Source organism: Lactuca saligna, chromosome 1 (assembly GCF_052625555.1).
Source record: "Lactuca saligna cultivar CGN05327 chromosome 1, ASM5262555v1, whole genome shotgun sequence".
Taxonomy (NCBI): domain Eukaryota; kingdom Viridiplantae; phylum Streptophyta; class Magnoliopsida; order Asterales; family Asteraceae; genus Lactuca; species Lactuca saligna.
The window spans coordinates 154,324,876-154,342,887 of NC_136417.1; the positions used below are offsets into that span (position 1 = coordinate 154,324,876).

The window sequence follows — 18,012 nt, forward strand, 5'->3', positions numbered from 1 at the left end:
AAAACGCAGACGGGCAACGAAAAAGGGGGTGCAACACGAGGACTTCCCAGGGGGTCACCCATCCTAGTACTATTCTCGCCCAAGCACGCTTAACTGCGGAGTTCTGATGGGATCCGGTGCATTAGTGCTGGTATGATCGCACCCGAAATACTATCCATGCTTATTGTTTTTATGTCTTACAAGACGCAGAACCTCGTTTGCTTTCGGACGCGAGGCGTGGGACCCACGTGATGGATCGGCTCGGTTCGGGAAACAAGAAAACAATCAACATTGAACCGGAGGCCGCCCGAGCATGGATATAGCAAGAAAGAAAAAAAAAACGCACCTAAAACATAAAAAAACGCAGACGGGCAACGAAAAAAGGGGGTGCAACACGAGGACTTCCCAGGGGGTCACCCATCCTAGTACTACTCTCGCCCAAGCACGCTTGACTGCGGAGTTCTGATGGGATCCGGTGCATTAGTGCTGGTATGATCGCACCCGAAATACTATCCATGCTTATTGTTTTTATGTCTTACAAGACGCAGAACCTCGTTTGCTTTCGGACGCGAGGCGTGGGACCCACGTGATGGATCGGCTCGGTTCGGGAAACAAGAAAACAATCAACATTGAACCGGAGGCCGCCCGAGCATGGATATAGCAAGAAAGAAAAAAAAAACGCACCTAAAACATAAAAAAACGCAGACGGGCAACGAAAAAGGGGGTGCAACACGAGGACTTCCCAGGGGGTCACCCATCCTAGTACTACTCTCGCCCAAGCACGCTTAACTGCGGAGTTCTGATGGGATCCGGTGCATTAGTGCTGGTATGATCGCACCCGAAATACTATCCATGCTTATTGTTTTTATGTCTTACAAGACGCAGAACCTCGTTTGCTTTCGGACGCGAGGCGTGGGACCCACGTGATGGATCGGCTCGGTTCGGGAAACAAGAAAACAATCAACATTGAACCGGAGGCCGCCCGAGCATGGATATAGCAAGAAAGAAAAAAAAAACGCACCTAAAACATAAAAAAACGCAGACGGGCAACGAAAAAAGGGGGTGCAACACGAGGACTTCCTAGGGGGTCACCCATCCTAGTACTACTCTCGCCCAAGCACGCTTAACTGCGGAGTTCTGATGGGATCCGGTGCATTAGTGCTGGTATGATCGCACCCGAAATACTATCCATGCTTATTGTTTTTATTTCTTACAAGACGCAGAACCTCGTTTGCTTTCGGACGCGAGGCGTGGGACCCACGTGATGGATCGGCTCGGTTCGGGAAACAAGAAAACAATCAACATTGAACCGGAGGCCGCCCGAGCATGGATATAGCAAGAAAGAAAAAAAAACGCACCTAAAACATAAAAAAACGCAGACGGGCAAGAACCTCGTTTGCTTTCGGACGCGAGGCGTGGGACCCACGTGATGGATCGGCTCGGTTCGGGAAACAAGAAAACAATCAACATTGAACCGGAGGCCGCCCGAGCATGGATATAGCAAGAAAGAAAAAAAACACACCTAAAACATAAAAAAAACGCAGACGGGCAACGAAAAAGGGGGTGCAACACGAGGACTTCCCAGGGGGTCACCCATCCTAGTACTATTCTCGCCCAAGCACGCTTAACTGCGGAGTTCTGATGGGATCCGGTGCATTAGTGCTGGTATGATCGCACCCGAAATACTATCCATGCTTATTGTTTTTATGTCTTACAAGACGCAGAACCTCGTTTGCTTTCGGACGCGAGGCGTGGGACCCACGTGATGGATCGGCTCGGTTCGGGAAACAAGAAAACAATCAACATTGAACCGGAGGCCGCCCGAGCATGGATATAGCAAGAAAGAAAAAAAAAACGCACCTAAAACATAAAAAAACGCAGACGGGCAACGAAAAAAGGGGGTGCAACACGAGGACTTCCCAGGGGGTCACCCATCCTAGTACTACTCTCGCCCAAGCACGCTTGACTGCGGAGTTCTGATGGGATCCGGTGCATTAGTGCTGGTATGATCGCACCCGAAATACTATCCATGCTTATTGTTTTTATGTCTTACAAGACGCAGAACCTCGTTTGCTTTCGGACGCGAGGCGTGGGACCCACGTGATGGATCGGCTCGGTTCGGGAAACAAGAAAACAATCAACATTGAACCGGAGGCCGCCCGAGCATGGATATAGCAAGAAAGAAAAAAAAACGCACCTAAAACATAAAAAAACGCAGACGGGCAACGAAAAAGGGGGTGCAACACGAGGACTTCCCAGGGGGTCACCCATCCTAGTACTACTCTCGCCCAAGCACGCTTAACTGCGGAGTTCTGATGGGATCCGGTGCATTAGTGCTGGTATGATCGCACCCGAAATACTATCCATGCTTATTGTTTTTATTTCTTACAAGACGCAGAACCTCGTTTGCTTTCGGACGCGAGGCGTGGGACCCACGTGATGGATCGGCTCGGTTCGGGAAACAAGAAAACAATCAACATTGAACCGGAGGCCGCCCGAGCATGGATATAGCAAGAAAGAAAAAAAAACGCACCTAAAACATAAAAAAACGCAGACGGGCAAGAACCTCGTTTGCTTTCGGACGCGAGGCGTGGGACCCACGTGATGGATCGGCTCGGTTCGGGAAACAAGAAAACAATCAACATTGAACCGGAGGCCGCCCGAGCATGGATATAGCAAGAAAGAAAAAAAACACACCTAAAACATAAAAAAAACGCAGACGGGCAACGAAAAAGGGGGTGCAACACGAGGACTTCCCAGGGGGTCACCCATCCTAGTACTATTCTCGCCCAAGCACGCTTAACTGCGGAGTTCTGATGGGATCCGGTGCATTAGTGCTGGTATGATCGCACCCGAAATACTATCCATGCTTATTGTTTTTATGTCTTACAAGACGCAGAACCTCGTTTGCTTTCGGACGGGAGGCGTGGGACCCACGTGATGGATCGGCTCGGTTCGGGAAACAAGAAAACAATCAACATTGAACCGGAGGCCGCCCGAGCATGGATATAGCAAGAAAGAAAAAAAAAACGCACCTAAAACATAAAAAAACGCAGACGGGCAACGAAAAAAGGGGGTGCAACACGAGGACTTCCCAGGGGGTCACCCATCCTAGTACTACTCTCGCCCAAGCACGCTTGACTGCGGAGTTCTGATGGGATCCGGTGCATTAGTGCTGGTATGATCGCACCCGAAATACTATCCATGCTTATTGTTTTTATGTCTTACAAGACGCAGAACCTCGTTTGCTTTCGGACGCGAGGCGTGGGACCCACGTGATGGATCGGCTCGGTTCGGGAAACAAGAAAACAATCAACATTGAACCGGAGGCCGCCCGAGCATGGATATAGCAAGAAAGAAAAAAAAAACGCACCTAAAACATAAAAAAACGCAGACGGGCAACGAAAAAGGGGGTGCAACACGAGGACTTCCCAGGGGGTCACCCATCCTAGTACTACTCTCGCCCAAGCACGCTTAACTGCGGAGTTCTGATGGGATCCGGTGCATTAGTGCTGGTATGATCGCACCCGAAATACTATCCATGCTTATTGTTTTTATGTCTTACAAGACGCAGAACCTCGTTTGCTTTCGGACGCGAGGCGTGGGACCCACGTGATGGATCGGCTCGGTTCGGGAAACAAGAAAACAATCAACATTGAACCGGAGGCCGCCCGAGCATGGATATAGCAAGAAAGAAAAAAAAAACGCACCTAAAACATAAAAAAACGCAGACGGGCAACGAAAAAAGGGGGTGCAACACGAGGACTTCCCAGGGGGTCACCCATCCTAGTACTACTCTCGCCCAAGCACGCTTAACTGCGGAGTTCTGATGGGATCCGGTGCATTAGTGCTGGTATGATCGCACCCGAAATACTATCCATGCTTATTGTTTTTATTTCTTACAAGACGCAGAACCTCGTTTGCTTTCGGACGCGAGGCGTGGGACCCACGTGATGGATCGGCTCGGTTCGGGAAACAAGAAAACAATCAACATTGAACCGGAGGCCGCCCGAGCATGGATATAGCAAGAAAGAAAAAAAAACGCACCTAAAACATAAAAAAACGCAGACGGGCAAGAACCTCGTTTGCTTTCGGACGCGAGGCGTGGGACCCACGTGATGGATCGGCTCGGTTCGGGAAACAAGAAAACAATCAACATTGAACCGGAGGCCGCCCGAGCATGGATATAGCAAGAAAGAAAAAAAACACACCTAAAACATAAAAAAAACGCAGACGGGCAACGAAAAAGGGGGTGCAACACGAGGACTTCCCAGGGGGTCACCCATCCTAGTACTATTCTCGCCCAAGCACGCTTAACTGCGGAGTTCTGATGGGATCCGGTGCATTAGTGCTGGTATGATCGCACCCGAAATACTATCCATGCTTATTGTTTTTATGTCTTACAAGACGCAGAACCTCGTTTGCTTTCGGACGCGAGGCGTGGGACCCACGTGATGGATCGGCTCGGTTCGGGAAACAAGAAAACAATCAACATTGAACCGGAGGCCGCCCGAGCATGGATATAGCAAGAAAGAAAAAAAAAACGCACCTAAAACATAAAAAAACGCAGACGGGCAACGAAAAAAGGGGGTGCAACACGAGGACTTCCCAGGGGGTCACCCATCCTAGTACTACTCTCGCCCAAGCACGCTTGACTGCGGAGTTCTGATGGGATCCGGTGCATTAGTGCTGGTATGATCGCACCCGAAATACTATCCATGCTTATTGTTTTTATGTCTTACAAGACGCAGAACCTCGTTTGCTTTCGGACGCGAGGCGTGGGACCCACGTGATGGATCGGCTCGGTTCGGGAAACAAGAAAACAATCAACATTGAACCGGAGGCCGCCCGAGCATGGATATAGCAAGAAAGAAAAAAAAACGCACCTAAAACATAAAAAAACGCAGACGGGCAACGAAAAAGGGGGTGCAACACGAGGACTTCCCAGGGGGTCACCCATCCTAGTACTACTCTCGCCCATGCACGCTTAACTGCGGAGTTCTGATGGGATCCGGTGCATTAGTGCTGGTATGATCGCACCCGAAATACTATCCATGCTTATTGTTTTTATTTCTTACAAGACGCAGAACCTCGTTTGCTTTCGGACGCGAGGCGTGGGACCCACGTGATGGATCGGCTCGGTTCGGGAAACAAGAAAACAATCAACATTGAACCGGAGGCCGCCCGAGCATGGATATAGCAAGAAAGAAAAAAAAAACGCACCTAAAACATAAAAAAACGCAGACGGGCAAGAACCTCGTTTGCTTTCGGACGCGAGGCGTGGGACCCACGTGATGGATCGGCTCGGTTCGGGAAACAAGAAAACAATCAACATTGAACCGGAGGCCGCCCGAGCATGGATATAGCAAGAAAGAAAAAAAACACACCTAAAACATAAAAAAAACGCAGACGGGCAACGAAAAAGGGGGTGCAACACGAGGACTTCCCAGGGGGTCACCCATCCTAGTACTATTCTCGCCCAAGCACGCTTAACTGCGGAGTTCTGATGGGATCCGGTGCATTAGTGCTGGTATGATCGCACCCGAAATACTATCCATGCTTATTGTTTTTATGTCTTACAAGACGCAGAACCTCGTTTGCTTTCGGACGCGAGGCGTGGGACCCACGTGATGGATCGGCTCGGTTCGGGAAACAAGAAAACAATCAACATTGAACCGGAGGCCGCCCGAGCATGGATATAGCAAGAAAGAAAAAAAAAACGCACCTAAAACATAAAAAAACGCAGACGGGCAACGAAAAAAGGGGGTGCAACACGAGGACTTCCCAGGGGGTCACCCATCCTAGTACTACTCTCGCCCAAGCACGCTTGACTGCGGAGTTCTGATGGGATCCGGTGCATTAGTGCTGGTATGATCGCACCCGAAATACTATCCATGCTTATTGTTTTTATGTCTTACAAGACGCAGAACCTCGTTTGATTTCGGACGCGAGGCGTGGGACCCACGTGATGGATCGGCTCGGTTCGGGAAACAAGAAAACAATCAACATTGAACCGGAGGCCGCCCGAGCATGGATATAGCAAGAAAGAAAAAAAAACGCACCTAAAACATAAAAAAACGCAGACGGGCAACGAAAAAGGGGGTGCAACACGAGGACTTCCCAGGGGGTCACCCATCCTAGTACTACTCTCGCCCAAGCACGCTTAACTGCGGAGTTCTGATGGGATCCGGTGCATTAGTGCTGGTATGATCGCACCCGAAATACTATCCATGCTTATTGTTTTTATTTCTTACAAGACGCAGAACCTCGTTTGCTTTCGGACGCGAGGCGTGGGACCCACGTGATGGATCGGCTCGGTTCGGGAAACAAGAAAACAATCAACATTGAACCGGAGGCCGCCCGAGCATGGATATAGCAAGAAAGAAAAAAAAACGCACCTAAAACATAAAAAAACGCAGACGGGCAAGAACCTCGTTTGCTTTCGGACGCGAGGCGTGGGACCCACGTGATGGATCGGCTCGGTTCGGGAAACAAGAAAACAATCAACATTGAACCGGAGGCCGCCCGAGCATGGATATAGCAAGAAAGAAAAAAAACACACCTAAAACATAAAAAAAACGCAGACGGGCAACGAAAAAGGGGGTGCAACACGAGGACTTCCCAGGGGGTCACCCATCCTAGTACTATTCTCGCCCAAGCACGCTTAACTGCGGAGTTCTGATGGGATCCGGTGCATTAGTGCTGGTATGATCGCACCCGAAATACTATCCATGCTTATTGTTTTTATGTCTTACAAGACGCAGAACCTCGTTTGCTTTCGGACGCGAGGCGTGGGACCCACGTGATGGATCGGCTCGGTTCGGGAAACAAGAAAACAATCAACATTGAACCGGAGGCCGCCCGAGCATGGATATAGCAAGAAAGAAAAAAAAAACGCACCTAAAACATAAAAAAACGCAGACGGGCAACGAAAAAAGGGGGTGCAACACGAGGACTTCCCAGGGGGTCACCCATCCTAGTACTACTCTCGCCCAAGCACGCTTGACTGCGGAGTTCTGATGGGATCCGGTGCATTAGTGCTGGTATGATCGCACCCGAAATACTATCCATGCTTATTGTTTTTATGTCTTACAAGACGCAGAACCTCGTTTGCTTTCGGACGCGAGGCGTGGGACCCACGTGATGGATCGGCTCGGTTCGGGAAACAAGAAAACAATCAACATTGAACCGGAGGCCGCCCGAGCATGGATATAGCAAGAAAGAAAAAAAAAACGCACCTAAAACATAAAAAAACGCAGACGGGCAACGAAAAAGGGGGTGCAACACGAGGACTTCCCAGGGGGTCACCCATCCTAGTACTACTCTCGCCCAAGCACGCTTAACTGCGGAGTTCTGATGGGATCCGGTGCATTAGTGCTGGTATGATCGCACCCGAAATACTATCCATGCTTATTGTTTTTATGTCTTACAAGACGCAGAACCTCGTTTGCTTTCGGACGCGAGGCGTGGGACCCACGTGATGGATCGGCTCGGTTCGGGAAACAAGAAAACAATCAACATTGAACCGGAGGCCGCCCGAGCATGGATATAGCAAGAAAGAAAAAAAAAACGCACCTAAAACATAAAAAAACGCAGACGGGCAACGAAAAAAGGGGGTGCAACACGAGGACTTCCCAGGGGGTCACCCATCCTAGTACTACTCTCGCCCAAGCACGCTTAACTGCGGAGTTCTGATGGGATCCGGTGCATTAGTGCTGGTATGATCGCACCCGAAATACTATCCATGCTTATTGTTTTTATTTCTTACAAGACGCAGAACCTCGTTTGCTTTCGGACGCGAGGCGTGGGACCCACGTGATGGATCGGCTCGGTTCGGGAAACAAGAAAACAATCAACATTGAACCGGAGGCCGCCCGAGCATGGATATAGCAAGAAAGAAAAAAAAACGCACCTAAAACATAAAAAAACGCAGACGGGCAAGAACCTCGTTTGCTTTCGGACGCGAGGCGTGGGACCCACGTGATGGATCGGCTCGGTTCGGGAAACAAGAAAACAATCAACATTGAACCGGAGGCCGCCCGAGCATGGATATAGCAAGAAAGAAAAAAAACACACCTAAAACATAAAAAAAACGCAGACGGGCAACGAAAAAGGGGGTGCAACACGAGGACTTCCCAGGGGGTCACCCATCCTAGTACTATTCTCGCCCAAGCACGCTTAACTGCGGAGTTCTGATGGGATCCGGTGCATTAGTGCTGGTATGATCGCACCCGAAATACTATCCATGCTTATTGTTTTTATGTCTTACAAGACGCAGAACCTCGTTTGCTTTCGGACGCGAGGCGTGGGACCCACGTGATGGATCGGCTCGGTTCGGGAAACAAGAAAACAATCAACATTGAACCGGAGGCCGCCCGAGCATGGATATAGCAAGAAAGAAAAAAAAAACGCACCTAAAACATAAAAAAACGCAGACGGGCAACGAAAAAAGGGGGTGCAACACGAGGACTTCCCAGGGGGTCACCCATCCTAGTACTACTCTCGCCCAAGCACGCTTGACTGCGGAGTTCTGATGGGATCCGGTGCATTAGTGCTGGTATGATCGCACCCGAAATACTATCCATGCTTATTGTTTTTATGTCTTACAAGACGCAGAACCTCGTTTGCTTTCGGACGCGAGGCGTGGGACCCACGTGATGGATCGGCTCGGTTCGGGAAACAAGAAAACAATCAACATTGAACCGGAGGCCGCCCGAGCATGGATATAGCAAGAAAGAAAAAAAAACGCACCTAAAACATAAAAAAACGCAGACGGGCAACGAAAAAGGGGGTGCAACACGAGGACTTCCCAGGGGGTCACCCATCCTAGTACTACTCTCGCCCAAGCACGCTTAACTGCGGAGTTCTGATGGGATCCGGTGCATTAGTGCTGGTATGATCGCACCCGAAATACTATCCATGCTTATTGTTTTTATTTCTTACAAGACGCAGAACCTCGTTTGCTTTCGGACGCGAGGCGTGGGACCCACGTGATGGATCGGCTCGGTTCGGGAAACAAGAAAACAATCAACATTGAACCGGAGGCCGCCCGAGCATGGATATAGCAAGAAAGAAAAAAAAACGCACCTAAAACATAAAAAAACGCAGACGGGCAAGAACCTCGTTTGCTTTCGGACGCGAGGCGTGGGACCCACGTGATGGATCGGCTCGGTTCGGGAAACAAGAAAACAATCAACATTGAACCGGAGGCCGCCCGAGCATGGATATAGCAAGAAAGAAAAAAAACACACCTAAAACATAAAAAAAACGCAGACGGGCAACGAAAAAGGGGGTGCAACACGAGGACTTCCCAGGGGGTCACCCATCCTAGTACTATTCTCGCCCAAGCACGCTTAACTGCGGAGTTCTGATGGGATCCGGTGCATTAGTGCTGGTATGATCGCACCCGAAATACTATCCATGCTTATTGTTTTTATGTCTTACAAGACGCAGAACCTCGTTTGCTTTCGGACGCGAGGCGTGGGACCCACGTGATGGATCGGCTCGGTTCGGGAAACAAGAAAACAATCAACATTGAACCGGAGGCCGCCCGAGCATGGATATAGCAAGAAAGAAAAAAAAAAACGTACCTAAAACATAAAAAAACGCAGACGGGCAACGAAAAAAGGGGGTGCAACACGAGGACTTCCCAGGGGGTCACCCATCCTAGTACTACTCTCGCCCAAGCACGCTTGACTGCGGAGTTCTGATGGGATCCGGTGCATTAGTGCTGGTATGATCGCACCCGAAATACTATCCATGCTTATTGTTTTTATGTCTTACAAGACGCAGAACCTCGTTTGCTTTCGGACGCGAGGCGTGGGACCCACGTGATGGATCGGCTCGGTTCGGGAAACAAGAAAACAATCAACATTGAACCGGAGGCCGCCCGAGCATGGATATAGCAAGAAAGAAAAAAAAAACGCACCTAAAACATAAAAAAACGCAGACGGGCAACGAAAAAGGGGGTGCAACACGAGGACTTCCCAGGGGGTCACCCATCCTAGTACTACTCTCGCCCAAGCACGCTTAACTGCGGAGTTCTGATGGGATCCGGTGCATTAGTGCTGGTATGATCGCACCCGAAATACTACCCATGTTTATTGTTTTTATGTGTTACAAGACGCAGAACCTCCTTTGTTTTGGTACGCGTGGCGTGGGACCCACGTGACCGATCGGCTCCGTTACAAAAATACGAAACCATAAACCACGAACCGGAGGGCAGCCGAGCATAGAAATAGCAAGAAAGAAAGGGAAAAACAAAACACGTAAAATCTAGAAAAAACGCAGACGGACAACGAAAAAAGGGGGGTGCAACACGAGGACTTCCCAGGGGGTCACCCATCCTAGTACTACTCTCGCCCAAGCACGCTTAACTGCGGAGTTCTGATGGGATCCGGTGCATTAGTGCTGGTATGATCGCACCCGAAATACTATCCATGTTTATTGTTTTTATGTGTTACAAGACGCAGAACCTCCTTTGTTTTGGTACGCGTGACGTGGGACCCACGTGACCGATCGGCTCCGTTACAAAAATACGAAACCATCAACCACGAACCGGAGGGCAGCCGAGCATAGAAATAGCAAGAAAGAAAGGGAAAAACAAAACACGTAAAATCTAGAAAAAACGCAAACGGACAACGAAAAAAGGGGGGGTGCAACACGAGGACTTGCAAGGGGGTCACCCATCCTAGTACTACTCTCGCCCAAGCACGCTTAACTGCGGAGTTCTGATGGGATCCGGTGCATTAGTGCTGTTATGATCGCACCCGAAATACTATCCATGTTTATTGTTTTTATGTGTTACAAGACGCAGAACCTCCTTTGTTTTGGTACGCGTGGCGTGGGACCCACGTGACCGATCGGCTCCGTTACAAAAATACGAAACCATCAACCACGAACCGGATGGCAGCCGAGCATAGAAATAGCAAGAAAGAAAGGGAAAAAAAAAACACGTAAAATCTAGAAAAAACGCAAACGGACAACGAAAAAAGGGGGGGTGCAACACGAGGACTTCCCAGGGGGTCACCCATCCTAGTACTACTCTCGCCCAAGCACGCTTAACTGCGGAGTTCTGATGGGATCCGGTGCATTAGTGCTGGTATGATCGCACCCGAAATACTATCCATGTTTATTGTTTTTATGTGTTACAAGACGCAGAACCTCCTTTGTTTTGGTACGCGTGGCGTGGGACCCACGTGACCGATCGGCTCCGTTACAAAAATACGAAACCATCAACCACGAACCGGAGGGCAGCCGAGCATAGAAATAGCAAGAAAGAAAGGGAAAAACAAAACACGTAAAATCTAGAAAAAACGCAAACGGACAACGAAAAAAGGGGGGTGCAACACGAGGACTTCCCAGGGGGTCACCCATCCTAGTACTACTCTCGCCCAAGCACGCTTAACTGCGGAGTTCTGATGGGATCCGGTGCATTAGTGCTGGTATGATCGCACCCAAAATACTATCCATGTTTATTGTTTTTATGTGTTACAAGACGCAGAACCTCCTTTGTTTTGGTACGCGTGGCGTGGGACCCACGTGACCGATCGGCTCCGTTACAAAAATACGAAAACCATCAACCACGAACCGGATGGCAGCCGAGCATAGAAATAGCAAGAAAGAAAGGGAAAAAAAAAACACGTAAAATCTAGAAAAAACGCAGACGGACAACGAAAAAAGGGGGGGTGCAACACGAGGACTTCCCAGGGGGTCACCCATCCTAGTACTACTCTCGCCCAAGCACGCTTAACTGCGGAGTTCTGATGGGATCCGGTGCATTAGTGCTGGTATGATCGCACCCGAAATACTATCCATGTTTATTGTTTTTATGTGTTACAAGACGCAGAACCTCCTTTGTTTTGGTACGCGTGGCGTGGGACCCACGTGACCGATCGGCTCCGTTACAAAAATACGAAAACCATCAACCACGAACCGGATGGCAGCCGAGCATAGAAATAGCAAGAAAGAAAGGGAAAAAAAAAAACACGTAAAATCTAGAAAAAACGCAAACGGACAACGAAAAAAGGGGGGGTGCAACACGAGGACTTCCCAGGGGGTCACCCATCCTAGTACTACTCTCGCCCAAGCACGCTTAACTGCGGAGTTCTGATGGGATCCGGTGCATTAGTGCTGTTATGATCGCACCCGAAATACTATCCATGTTTATTGTTTTTATGTGTTACAAGACGCAGAACCTCCTTTGTTTTGGTACGCGTGGCGTGGGACCCACGTGACCGATCGGCTCCGTTACAAAAATACGAAACCATCAACCACGAACCGGATGGCAGCCGAGCATAGAAATAGCAAGAAAGAAAGGGAAAAAAAAAACACGTAAAATCTAGAAAAAACGCAAACGGACAACGAAAAAAGGGGGGGTGCAACACGAGGACTTCCCATGGGATCCGGTGCATTAGTGCTGGTATGATCGCACCCGAAATACTATCCATGTTTATTGTTTTTATGTGTTACAAGACGCAGAACCTCCTTTGTTTTGGTACGCGTGGCGTGGGACCCACGTGACCGATCGGCTCCGTTACAAAAATACGAAACCATCAACCACGAACCGGAGGGCAGCCGAGCATAGAAATAGCAAGAAAGAAAGGGAAAAACAAAACACGTAAAATCTAGAAAAAACGCAAACGGACAACGAAAAAAGGGGGGTGCAACACGAGGACTTCCCAGGGGGTCACCCATCCTAGTACTACTCTCGCCCAAGCACGCTTAACTGCGGAGTTCTGATGGGATCCGGTGCATTAGTGCTGGTATGATCGCACCCGAAATACTATCCATGTTTATTGTTTTTATGTGTTACAAGACGCAGAACCTCCTTTGTTTTGGTACGCGTGGCGTGGGACCCACGTGACCGATCGGCTCCGTTACAAAAATACGAAACCATCAACCACGAACCGGAGGGCAGCCGAGCATAGAAATAGCAAGAAAGAAAGGGAAAAACAAAACACGTAAAATCTAGAAAAAACGCAGACGGACAACGAAAAAAGGGGGGTGCAACACGAGGACTTCCCAGGGGGTCACCCATCCTAGTACTACTCTCGCCCAAGCACGCTTAACTGCGGAGTTCTGATGGGATCCGGTGCATTAGTGCTGGTATGATCGCACCCGAAATACTATCCATGTTTATTGTTTTTATGTGTTACAAGACGCAGAACCTCCTTTGTTTTGGTACGCGTGGCGTGGGACCCACGTGACCGATCGGCTCCGTTACAAAAATACGAAAACCATCAACCACGAACCGGATGGCAGCCGAGCATAGAAATAGCAAGAAAGAAAGGGAAAAAAAAAACACGTAAAATCTAGAAAAAACGCAGACGGACAACGAAAAAAGGGGGGGTGCAACACGAGGACTTCCCAGGGGGTCACCCATCCTAGTACTACTCTCGCCCAAGCACGCTTAACTGCGGAGTTCTGATGGGATCCGGTGCATTAGTGCTGGTATGATCGCACCCGAAATACTATCCATGTTTATTGTTTTTATGTGTTACAAGACGCAGAACCTCCTTTGTTTTGGTACGCGTGGCGTGGGACCCACGTGACCGATCGGCTCCGTTACAAAAATACGAAAACCATCAACCACGAACCGGATGGCAGCCGAGCATAGAAATAGCAAGAAAGAAAGGGAAAAAAAAAACACGTAAAATCTAGAAAAAACGCAAACGGACAACGAAAAAAGGGGGGGTGCAACACGAGGACTTCCCAGGGGGTCACCCATCCTAGTACTACTCTCGCCCAAGCACGCTTAACTGCGGAGTTCTGATGGGATCCGGTGCATTAGTGCTGTTATGATCGCACCCGAAATACTATCCATGTTTATTGTTTTTATGTGTTACAAGACGCAGAACCTCCTTTGTTTTGGTACGCGTGGCGTGGGACCCACGTGACCGATCGGCTCCGTTACAAAAATACGAAACCATCAACCACGAACCGGATGGCAGCCGAGCATAGAAATAGCAAGAAAGAAAGGGAAAAAAAAAACACGTAAAATCTAGAAAAAACGCAAACGGACAACGAAAAAAGGGGGGGTGCAACACGAGGACTTCCCAGGGGGTCACCCATCCTAGTTCTACTCTCGCCCAAGCACGCTTAACTGCGGAGTTCTGATGGGATCCGGTGCATTAGTGCTGGTATGATCGCACCCGAAATACTATCCATGTTTATTGTTTTTATGTGTTACAAGACGCAGAACCTCCTTTGTTTTGGTACGCGTGGCGTGGGACCCACGTGACCGATCGGCTCCGTTACAAAAATACGAAACCATCAACCACGAACCGGAGGGCAGCCGAGCATAGAAATAGCAAGAAAGAAAGGGAAAAACAAAACACGTAAAATCTAGAAAAAACGCAAACGGACAACGAAAAAAGGGGGGTGCAACACGAGGACTTCCCAGGGGGTCACCCATCCTAGTACTACTCTCGCCCAAGCACGCTTAACTGCGGAGTTCTGATGGGATCCGGTGCATTAGTGCTGGTATGATCGCACCCGAAATACTATCCATGTTTATTGTTTTTATGTGTTACAAGACGCAGAACCTCCTTTGTTTTGGTACGCGTGGCGTGGGACCCACGTGACCGATCGGCTCCGTTACAAAAATACGAAACCATCAACCACGAACCGGAGGGCAGCCGAGCATAGAAATAGCAAGAAAGAAAGGGAAAAACAAAACACGTAAAATCTAGAAAAAACGCAGACGGACAACGAAAAAAGGGGGGTGCAACACGAGGACTTCCCAGGGGGTCACCCATCCTAGTACTACTCTCGCCCAAGCACGCTTAACTGCGGAGTTCTGATGGGATCCGGTGCATTAGTGCTGGTATGATCGCACCCGAAATACTATCCATGTTTATTGTTTTTATGTGTTACAAGACGCAGAACCTCCTTTGTTTTGGTACGCGTGGCGTGGGACCCACGTGACCGATCGGCTCCGTTACAAAAATACGAAACCATCAACCACGAACCGGATGGCGGCCGAGCATAGAAATAGCAAGAAAGAAAGGGAAAAACAAAACACGTAAAATCTAGAAAAAACGCAAACGGACAACGAAAAAAGGGGGGTGCAACACGAGGACTTCCCAGGGGGTCACCCATCCTAGTACTACTCTCGCCCAAGCACGCTTAACTGCGGAGTTTTGATGGGATCCGGTGCATTAGTGCTGGTATGATCGCACCCGAAATACTATCCATGTTTATTGTTTTTATGTGTTACAAGACGCAGAACCTCCTTTGTTTTGGTACGCGTGGCGTGGGACCCACGTGACCGATCGGCTCCGTTACAAAAATACGAAAACCATCAACCACGAACCGGATGGCAGCCGAGCATAGAAATAGCAAGAAAGAAAGGGAAAAACAAAACACGTAAAATCTAGAAAAAAACGCAAACGGACAACGAAAAAAGGGGGGTGCAACACGAGGACTTCCCAGGGGGTCACCCATCCTAGTACTACTCTCGCCCAAGCACGCTTAACTGCGGAGTTCTGATGGGATCCGGTGCATTAGTGCTGGTATGATCGCACCCGAAATACTATCCATGTTTATTGTTTTTATGTGTTACAAGACGCAGAACCTCCTTTGTTTTGGTACGCGGGGCGTGGGACGCACGTGACCGATCGGCTCCGTTACAAAAATATGAAAACCATCAACCACGAACCGGAGGGCAGCCGAGCATAGAAATAGCAAGAAAGAAAGGGAAAAAAAACACGTAAAATCTAGAAAAAACGCAAACGGACAACGAAAAAAGGGGGGGGGGGTGCAACACGAGGATTTCCCAAGGGGTCACCCATCCTAGTACTACTCTCGCCCAAGCACGCTTAACTGCGGAGTTCTGATAGGATCCGGTGCATTAGTGTTGGTATGATCGCACCCGAAATACTATCCATGTTTATTGTTTTTATGTGTTACAAGACGCAGAACCTCCTTTGTTTTGGTACGAGGGGCGTGGGACCCACGTGACCGATCGTCTCCGTTACAAAAATACGAAAACCATCAACCACGAACCGGAGGGCAGCCGAGCATAGAAATAGCAAGAAAGAAAGGGAAAAAAAAACACGTAAAATCTAGAAAAAACGCAAACGGACAACGAAAAAAGGGGGGTGCAACACGAGGACTTCCCAGGGGGTCACCCATCCTAGTACTACTCTCGCCCAAGCACGTTTAACTACGGAGTTCTGATGGGATCCGGTGCATTAGTGCTGGTATGATCGCACCCGAAATACTATCCATGTTTATTGTTTTTATGTGTTACAAGACGCAGAACCTCCTTTGTTTTGGTACGCGTGGCGTGGGACCCACGTGACCGATCGGCTCCGTTACAAAAATACGAAAACAATGAAACACGAACCGGAGGGCAGCCGAGCATAGAAATAGCAAGAAAGAAAGGGAAAAAAAAACACGTAAAATATAGAAAAAACGCAAACGGACAACGAAAAAAAGGGGGGGGGGGGTGCAACACGAGGACTTCCGAGGGGGTCACCCATCCTAGTACTACTCTCGCCCAAGCACGCTTAACTGCGGAGTTCTGATGGGATCCGGTGCATTAGTGCTGGTATGATCGCACCCGAAATACTATCCATGTTTATTGTTTTTATGTGTTACAAGACGCAGAACCTCCTTTGTTTTGGTACGCGTGGCGTGGGACCCACGTGACCGATCGGCTCCGCTACAAAAATACGAAAACCATCAACCACGAACCGGAGGGCAGCCGAGCATAGAAATAGCAAGAAAGAAAGGGAAAAAAAACACGTAAAATCTAGAAAAAACGCAAACGGACAACGAAAAAAAAGGGGGGGGGGGGAGGTGCAACACGAGGACTTCCCAGGGGGTCACCCATCCTAGTACTACTCTCGCCCAAGCACGCTTGACTGCGGAGTTCTGATGGGATCCGGTGCATTAGTGCTGGTATGATCGCACCCGAAATACTATCCATGTTTATTGTTTTTATGTGTTAGAAGACGCAGAACCTCCTTTGTTTTGGTACGCGTGGCGTGGGACCCACGTGACCGATCGGCTCCGTTACAAAAATACGAAAACCATCAACCATGAACCGGAGGGCAGCCGAGCATAGAAATAGCAAGAAAGAAAGGGAAAAAAAACACGTAAAATCTAGAAAAAACGCAAACGGACAACGAAAAAAAGGGGGAGGTGGGTGCAACACGAGGACTTCCCAGGGGGTCACCCATCCTAGTACTACTCTCGCCCAAGGACGCTTAACTGCGGAGTTCTGATGGGATCCGGTGCATTAGTGCTGGTATGATCGCACCCGAAATACTATACATGTTTATTGTTTTTATGTGTTACAAGACGCAGAACCTCCTTTGTTTTGGTACGCGGGGCGTGGGACCCACGTGACCGATCGACTCCGTTACAAAAATACGAAAACCATCAACCACGAACCGGAGGGCAGCCGAGCATAGAAATAGCAAGAAAGAAAGGAAAAAAAAACACGTAAAATCTAGAAAAAACGCAAACGGACAACGAAAAAAGGGGGGGGTGCAACACGAGAACTTCCCAGGGGGTCACCCATCCTAGTGCTGCTCTCGCCCAAGCACGCTTAACTGCGGAGTTCTGATGGAATCCGGTGCATTAGTGCTGGTATGATCGCACCCGAAATACTATCCATGTTTATTGTTTTTATCTGTTAGAAGACGCAGAACCTCATTTGTTTTGGTACGCGTGGCGTGGGACCCACGTGACCGATCGGCTCCGTTACAAAAATACGAAAACCATCAACCATGAACCGGAGGGCAGCCGTGCATAGAAATAGCAAGAAAGAAAGGGAAAAAAAACACGTAAAATCTAGAAAAAACGCAAACGGACAACGAAAAAAAGGGGGAGGTGGGTGCAACACGAGGACTTCCCAGGGGGTCACCCATCCTAGTACTACTCTCGCCCAAGCACGCTTAACTGCGGAGTTCTGATGGGATCCGGTGCATTAGTGCTGGTATGATCGCACCGGAAATACTATACATGTTTATTGTTTTTATGTGTTACAAGACGCAGAACCTCCTTTGTTTTGGTACGCGG

At 48.9% G+C, this 18,012-nt stretch overlaps 49 non-coding genes across 49 annotated transcripts; all 49 read right to left on the reverse strand.

Moving 5' to 3' along the window:
• Positions 1-25: 25 nt before the first annotated feature.
• Positions 26-144, reverse strand: LOC145023233 (5S ribosomal RNA). Its single transcript, XR_013671330.1, has one exon. It is a non-coding gene; the product is annotated as a 5S ribosomal RNA (ribosomal RNA).
• A 219-nt stretch (positions 145-363) lies between these two features.
• LOC145025494 (5S ribosomal RNA) lies at positions 364-482 on the reverse strand. The gene has a single exon (XR_013673506.1). It is a non-coding gene; the product is annotated as a 5S ribosomal RNA (ribosomal RNA).
• A 218-nt stretch (positions 483-700) lies between these two features.
• Positions 701-819, reverse strand: LOC145026985 (5S ribosomal RNA). The gene has a single exon (XR_013674932.1). It is a non-coding gene; the product is annotated as a 5S ribosomal RNA (ribosomal RNA).
• Positions 820-1,038: 219 nt separating this feature from the next.
• Positions 1,039-1,157, reverse strand: LOC145025543 (5S ribosomal RNA). Its single transcript, XR_013673555.1, has one exon. It is a non-coding gene; the product is annotated as a 5S ribosomal RNA (ribosomal RNA).
• Positions 1,158-1,539: 382 nt separating this feature from the next.
• On the reverse strand, positions 1,540-1,658 carry LOC145023244 (5S ribosomal RNA). The gene has a single exon (XR_013671341.1). It is a non-coding gene; the product is annotated as a 5S ribosomal RNA (ribosomal RNA).
• A 219-nt stretch (positions 1,659-1,877) lies between these two features.
• On the reverse strand, positions 1,878-1,996 carry LOC145025495 (5S ribosomal RNA). Its single transcript, XR_013673507.1, has one exon. It is a non-coding gene; the product is annotated as a 5S ribosomal RNA (ribosomal RNA).
• Positions 1,997-2,213: 217 nt separating this feature from the next.
• Positions 2,214-2,332, reverse strand: LOC145026997 (5S ribosomal RNA). The gene has a single exon (XR_013674943.1). It is a non-coding gene; the product is annotated as a 5S ribosomal RNA (ribosomal RNA).
• A 382-nt stretch (positions 2,333-2,714) lies between these two features.
• Positions 2,715-2,833, reverse strand: LOC145023255 (5S ribosomal RNA). Its single transcript, XR_013671352.1, has one exon. It is a non-coding gene; the product is annotated as a 5S ribosomal RNA (ribosomal RNA).
• A 219-nt stretch (positions 2,834-3,052) lies between these two features.
• On the reverse strand, positions 3,053-3,171 carry LOC145025498 (5S ribosomal RNA). Its single transcript, XR_013673509.1, has one exon. It is a non-coding gene; the product is annotated as a 5S ribosomal RNA (ribosomal RNA).
• Positions 3,172-3,389: 218 nt separating this feature from the next.
• Positions 3,390-3,508, reverse strand: LOC145027009 (5S ribosomal RNA). Its single transcript, XR_013674955.1, has one exon. It is a non-coding gene; the product is annotated as a 5S ribosomal RNA (ribosomal RNA).
• Positions 3,509-3,727: 219 nt separating this feature from the next.
• On the reverse strand, positions 3,728-3,846 carry LOC145027021 (5S ribosomal RNA). Its single transcript, XR_013674966.1, has one exon. It is a non-coding gene; the product is annotated as a 5S ribosomal RNA (ribosomal RNA).
• A 382-nt stretch (positions 3,847-4,228) lies between these two features.
• On the reverse strand, positions 4,229-4,347 carry LOC145023266 (5S ribosomal RNA). Its single transcript, XR_013671363.1, has one exon. It is a non-coding gene; the product is annotated as a 5S ribosomal RNA (ribosomal RNA).
• A 219-nt stretch (positions 4,348-4,566) lies between these two features.
• LOC145025499 (5S ribosomal RNA) lies at positions 4,567-4,685 on the reverse strand. Its single transcript, XR_013673510.1, has one exon. It is a non-coding gene; the product is annotated as a 5S ribosomal RNA (ribosomal RNA).
• A 217-nt stretch (positions 4,686-4,902) lies between these two features.
• Positions 4,903-5,021, reverse strand: LOC145025322 (5S ribosomal RNA). Its single transcript, XR_013673343.1, has one exon. It is a non-coding gene; the product is annotated as a 5S ribosomal RNA (ribosomal RNA).
• A 383-nt stretch (positions 5,022-5,404) lies between these two features.
• Positions 5,405-5,523, reverse strand: LOC145023277 (5S ribosomal RNA). Its single transcript, XR_013671374.1, has one exon. It is a non-coding gene; the product is annotated as a 5S ribosomal RNA (ribosomal RNA).
• A 219-nt stretch (positions 5,524-5,742) lies between these two features.
• LOC145025500 (5S ribosomal RNA) lies at positions 5,743-5,861 on the reverse strand. The gene has a single exon (XR_013673511.1). It is a non-coding gene; the product is annotated as a 5S ribosomal RNA (ribosomal RNA).
• A 217-nt stretch (positions 5,862-6,078) lies between these two features.
• On the reverse strand, positions 6,079-6,197 carry LOC145027033 (5S ribosomal RNA). The gene has a single exon (XR_013674977.1). It is a non-coding gene; the product is annotated as a 5S ribosomal RNA (ribosomal RNA).
• Positions 6,198-6,579: 382 nt separating this feature from the next.
• Positions 6,580-6,698, reverse strand: LOC145023288 (5S ribosomal RNA). The gene has a single exon (XR_013671385.1). It is a non-coding gene; the product is annotated as a 5S ribosomal RNA (ribosomal RNA).
• Positions 6,699-6,917: 219 nt separating this feature from the next.
• LOC145025501 (5S ribosomal RNA) lies at positions 6,918-7,036 on the reverse strand. Its single transcript, XR_013673512.1, has one exon. It is a non-coding gene; the product is annotated as a 5S ribosomal RNA (ribosomal RNA).
• Positions 7,037-7,254: 218 nt separating this feature from the next.
• Positions 7,255-7,373, reverse strand: LOC145027045 (5S ribosomal RNA). Its single transcript, XR_013674988.1, has one exon. It is a non-coding gene; the product is annotated as a 5S ribosomal RNA (ribosomal RNA).
• Positions 7,374-7,592: 219 nt separating this feature from the next.
• LOC145027058 (5S ribosomal RNA) lies at positions 7,593-7,711 on the reverse strand. Its single transcript, XR_013675000.1, has one exon. It is a non-coding gene; the product is annotated as a 5S ribosomal RNA (ribosomal RNA).
• A 382-nt stretch (positions 7,712-8,093) lies between these two features.
• LOC145023310 (5S ribosomal RNA) lies at positions 8,094-8,212 on the reverse strand. Its single transcript, XR_013671407.1, has one exon. It is a non-coding gene; the product is annotated as a 5S ribosomal RNA (ribosomal RNA).
• Positions 8,213-8,431: 219 nt separating this feature from the next.
• Positions 8,432-8,550, reverse strand: LOC145025502 (5S ribosomal RNA). Its single transcript, XR_013673513.1, has one exon. It is a non-coding gene; the product is annotated as a 5S ribosomal RNA (ribosomal RNA).
• A 217-nt stretch (positions 8,551-8,767) lies between these two features.
• On the reverse strand, positions 8,768-8,886 carry LOC145027069 (5S ribosomal RNA). Its single transcript, XR_013675011.1, has one exon. It is a non-coding gene; the product is annotated as a 5S ribosomal RNA (ribosomal RNA).
• Positions 8,887-9,268: 382 nt separating this feature from the next.
• LOC145023321 (5S ribosomal RNA) lies at positions 9,269-9,387 on the reverse strand. Its single transcript, XR_013671418.1, has one exon. It is a non-coding gene; the product is annotated as a 5S ribosomal RNA (ribosomal RNA).
• A 220-nt stretch (positions 9,388-9,607) lies between these two features.
• On the reverse strand, positions 9,608-9,726 carry LOC145025503 (5S ribosomal RNA). Its single transcript, XR_013673514.1, has one exon. It is a non-coding gene; the product is annotated as a 5S ribosomal RNA (ribosomal RNA).
• A 218-nt stretch (positions 9,727-9,944) lies between these two features.
• On the reverse strand, positions 9,945-10,063 carry LOC145027080 (5S ribosomal RNA). Its single transcript, XR_013675022.1, has one exon. It is a non-coding gene; the product is annotated as a 5S ribosomal RNA (ribosomal RNA).
• Positions 10,064-10,287: 224 nt separating this feature from the next.
• LOC145027092 (5S ribosomal RNA) lies at positions 10,288-10,406 on the reverse strand. Its single transcript, XR_013675033.1, has one exon. It is a non-coding gene; the product is annotated as a 5S ribosomal RNA (ribosomal RNA).
• Positions 10,407-10,631: 225 nt separating this feature from the next.
• On the reverse strand, positions 10,632-10,750 carry LOC145027239 (5S ribosomal RNA). The gene has a single exon (XR_013675170.1). It is a non-coding gene; the product is annotated as a 5S ribosomal RNA (ribosomal RNA).
• A 225-nt stretch (positions 10,751-10,975) lies between these two features.
• On the reverse strand, positions 10,976-11,094 carry LOC145027104 (5S ribosomal RNA). Its single transcript, XR_013675044.1, has one exon. It is a non-coding gene; the product is annotated as a 5S ribosomal RNA (ribosomal RNA).
• A 224-nt stretch (positions 11,095-11,318) lies between these two features.
• On the reverse strand, positions 11,319-11,437 carry LOC145027116 (5S ribosomal RNA). Its single transcript, XR_013675055.1, has one exon. It is a non-coding gene; the product is annotated as a 5S ribosomal RNA (ribosomal RNA).
• Positions 11,438-11,663: 226 nt separating this feature from the next.
• On the reverse strand, positions 11,664-11,782 carry LOC145027127 (5S ribosomal RNA). Its single transcript, XR_013675066.1, has one exon. It is a non-coding gene; the product is annotated as a 5S ribosomal RNA (ribosomal RNA).
• A 227-nt stretch (positions 11,783-12,009) lies between these two features.
• On the reverse strand, positions 12,010-12,128 carry LOC145026413 (5S ribosomal RNA). The gene has a single exon (XR_013674387.1). It is a non-coding gene; the product is annotated as a 5S ribosomal RNA (ribosomal RNA).
• A 510-nt stretch (positions 12,129-12,638) lies between these two features.
• On the reverse strand, positions 12,639-12,757 carry LOC145027139 (5S ribosomal RNA). Its single transcript, XR_013675077.1, has one exon. It is a non-coding gene; the product is annotated as a 5S ribosomal RNA (ribosomal RNA).
• A 224-nt stretch (positions 12,758-12,981) lies between these two features.
• LOC145027151 (5S ribosomal RNA) lies at positions 12,982-13,100 on the reverse strand. Its single transcript, XR_013675088.1, has one exon. It is a non-coding gene; the product is annotated as a 5S ribosomal RNA (ribosomal RNA).
• A 226-nt stretch (positions 13,101-13,326) lies between these two features.
• Positions 13,327-13,445, reverse strand: LOC145027163 (5S ribosomal RNA). Its single transcript, XR_013675099.1, has one exon. It is a non-coding gene; the product is annotated as a 5S ribosomal RNA (ribosomal RNA).
• A 226-nt stretch (positions 13,446-13,671) lies between these two features.
• Positions 13,672-13,790, reverse strand: LOC145026414 (5S ribosomal RNA). Its single transcript, XR_013674388.1, has one exon. It is a non-coding gene; the product is annotated as a 5S ribosomal RNA (ribosomal RNA).
• Positions 13,791-14,015: 225 nt separating this feature from the next.
• LOC145026693 (5S ribosomal RNA) lies at positions 14,016-14,134 on the reverse strand. The gene has a single exon (XR_013674652.1). It is a non-coding gene; the product is annotated as a 5S ribosomal RNA (ribosomal RNA).
• Positions 14,135-14,358: 224 nt separating this feature from the next.
• LOC145027175 (5S ribosomal RNA) lies at positions 14,359-14,477 on the reverse strand. Its single transcript, XR_013675111.1, has one exon. It is a non-coding gene; the product is annotated as a 5S ribosomal RNA (ribosomal RNA).
• Positions 14,478-14,701: 224 nt separating this feature from the next.
• On the reverse strand, positions 14,702-14,820 carry LOC145027187 (5S ribosomal RNA). The gene has a single exon (XR_013675122.1). It is a non-coding gene; the product is annotated as a 5S ribosomal RNA (ribosomal RNA).
• A 224-nt stretch (positions 14,821-15,044) lies between these two features.
• Positions 15,045-15,163, reverse strand: LOC145026265 (5S ribosomal RNA). The gene has a single exon (XR_013674248.1). It is a non-coding gene; the product is annotated as a 5S ribosomal RNA (ribosomal RNA).
• Positions 15,164-15,389: 226 nt separating this feature from the next.
• LOC145027199 (5S ribosomal RNA) lies at positions 15,390-15,508 on the reverse strand. Its single transcript, XR_013675132.1, has one exon. It is a non-coding gene; the product is annotated as a 5S ribosomal RNA (ribosomal RNA).
• Positions 15,509-15,736: 228 nt separating this feature from the next.
• On the reverse strand, positions 15,737-15,855 carry LOC145026998 (5S ribosomal RNA). Its single transcript, XR_013674944.1, has one exon. It is a non-coding gene; the product is annotated as a 5S ribosomal RNA (ribosomal RNA).
• A 224-nt stretch (positions 15,856-16,079) lies between these two features.
• LOC145025358 (5S ribosomal RNA) lies at positions 16,080-16,198 on the reverse strand. The gene has a single exon (XR_013673377.1). It is a non-coding gene; the product is annotated as a 5S ribosomal RNA (ribosomal RNA).
• Positions 16,199-16,429: 231 nt separating this feature from the next.
• LOC145025726 (5S ribosomal RNA) lies at positions 16,430-16,548 on the reverse strand. The gene has a single exon (XR_013673727.1). It is a non-coding gene; the product is annotated as a 5S ribosomal RNA (ribosomal RNA).
• Positions 16,549-16,782: 234 nt separating this feature from the next.
• Positions 16,783-16,901, reverse strand: LOC145026071 (5S ribosomal RNA). The gene has a single exon (XR_013674063.1). It is a non-coding gene; the product is annotated as a 5S ribosomal RNA (ribosomal RNA).
• A 230-nt stretch (positions 16,902-17,131) lies between these two features.
• Positions 17,132-17,250, reverse strand: LOC145026481 (5S ribosomal RNA). Its single transcript, XR_013674454.1, has one exon. It is a non-coding gene; the product is annotated as a 5S ribosomal RNA (ribosomal RNA).
• A 225-nt stretch (positions 17,251-17,475) lies between these two features.
• Positions 17,476-17,594, reverse strand: LOC145026982 (5S ribosomal RNA). The gene has a single exon (XR_013674929.1). It is a non-coding gene; the product is annotated as a 5S ribosomal RNA (ribosomal RNA).
• Positions 17,595-17,824: 230 nt separating this feature from the next.
• On the reverse strand, positions 17,825-17,943 carry LOC145026269 (5S ribosomal RNA). The gene has a single exon (XR_013674252.1). It is a non-coding gene; the product is annotated as a 5S ribosomal RNA (ribosomal RNA).
• Positions 17,944-18,012: the final 69 nt, after the last annotated feature.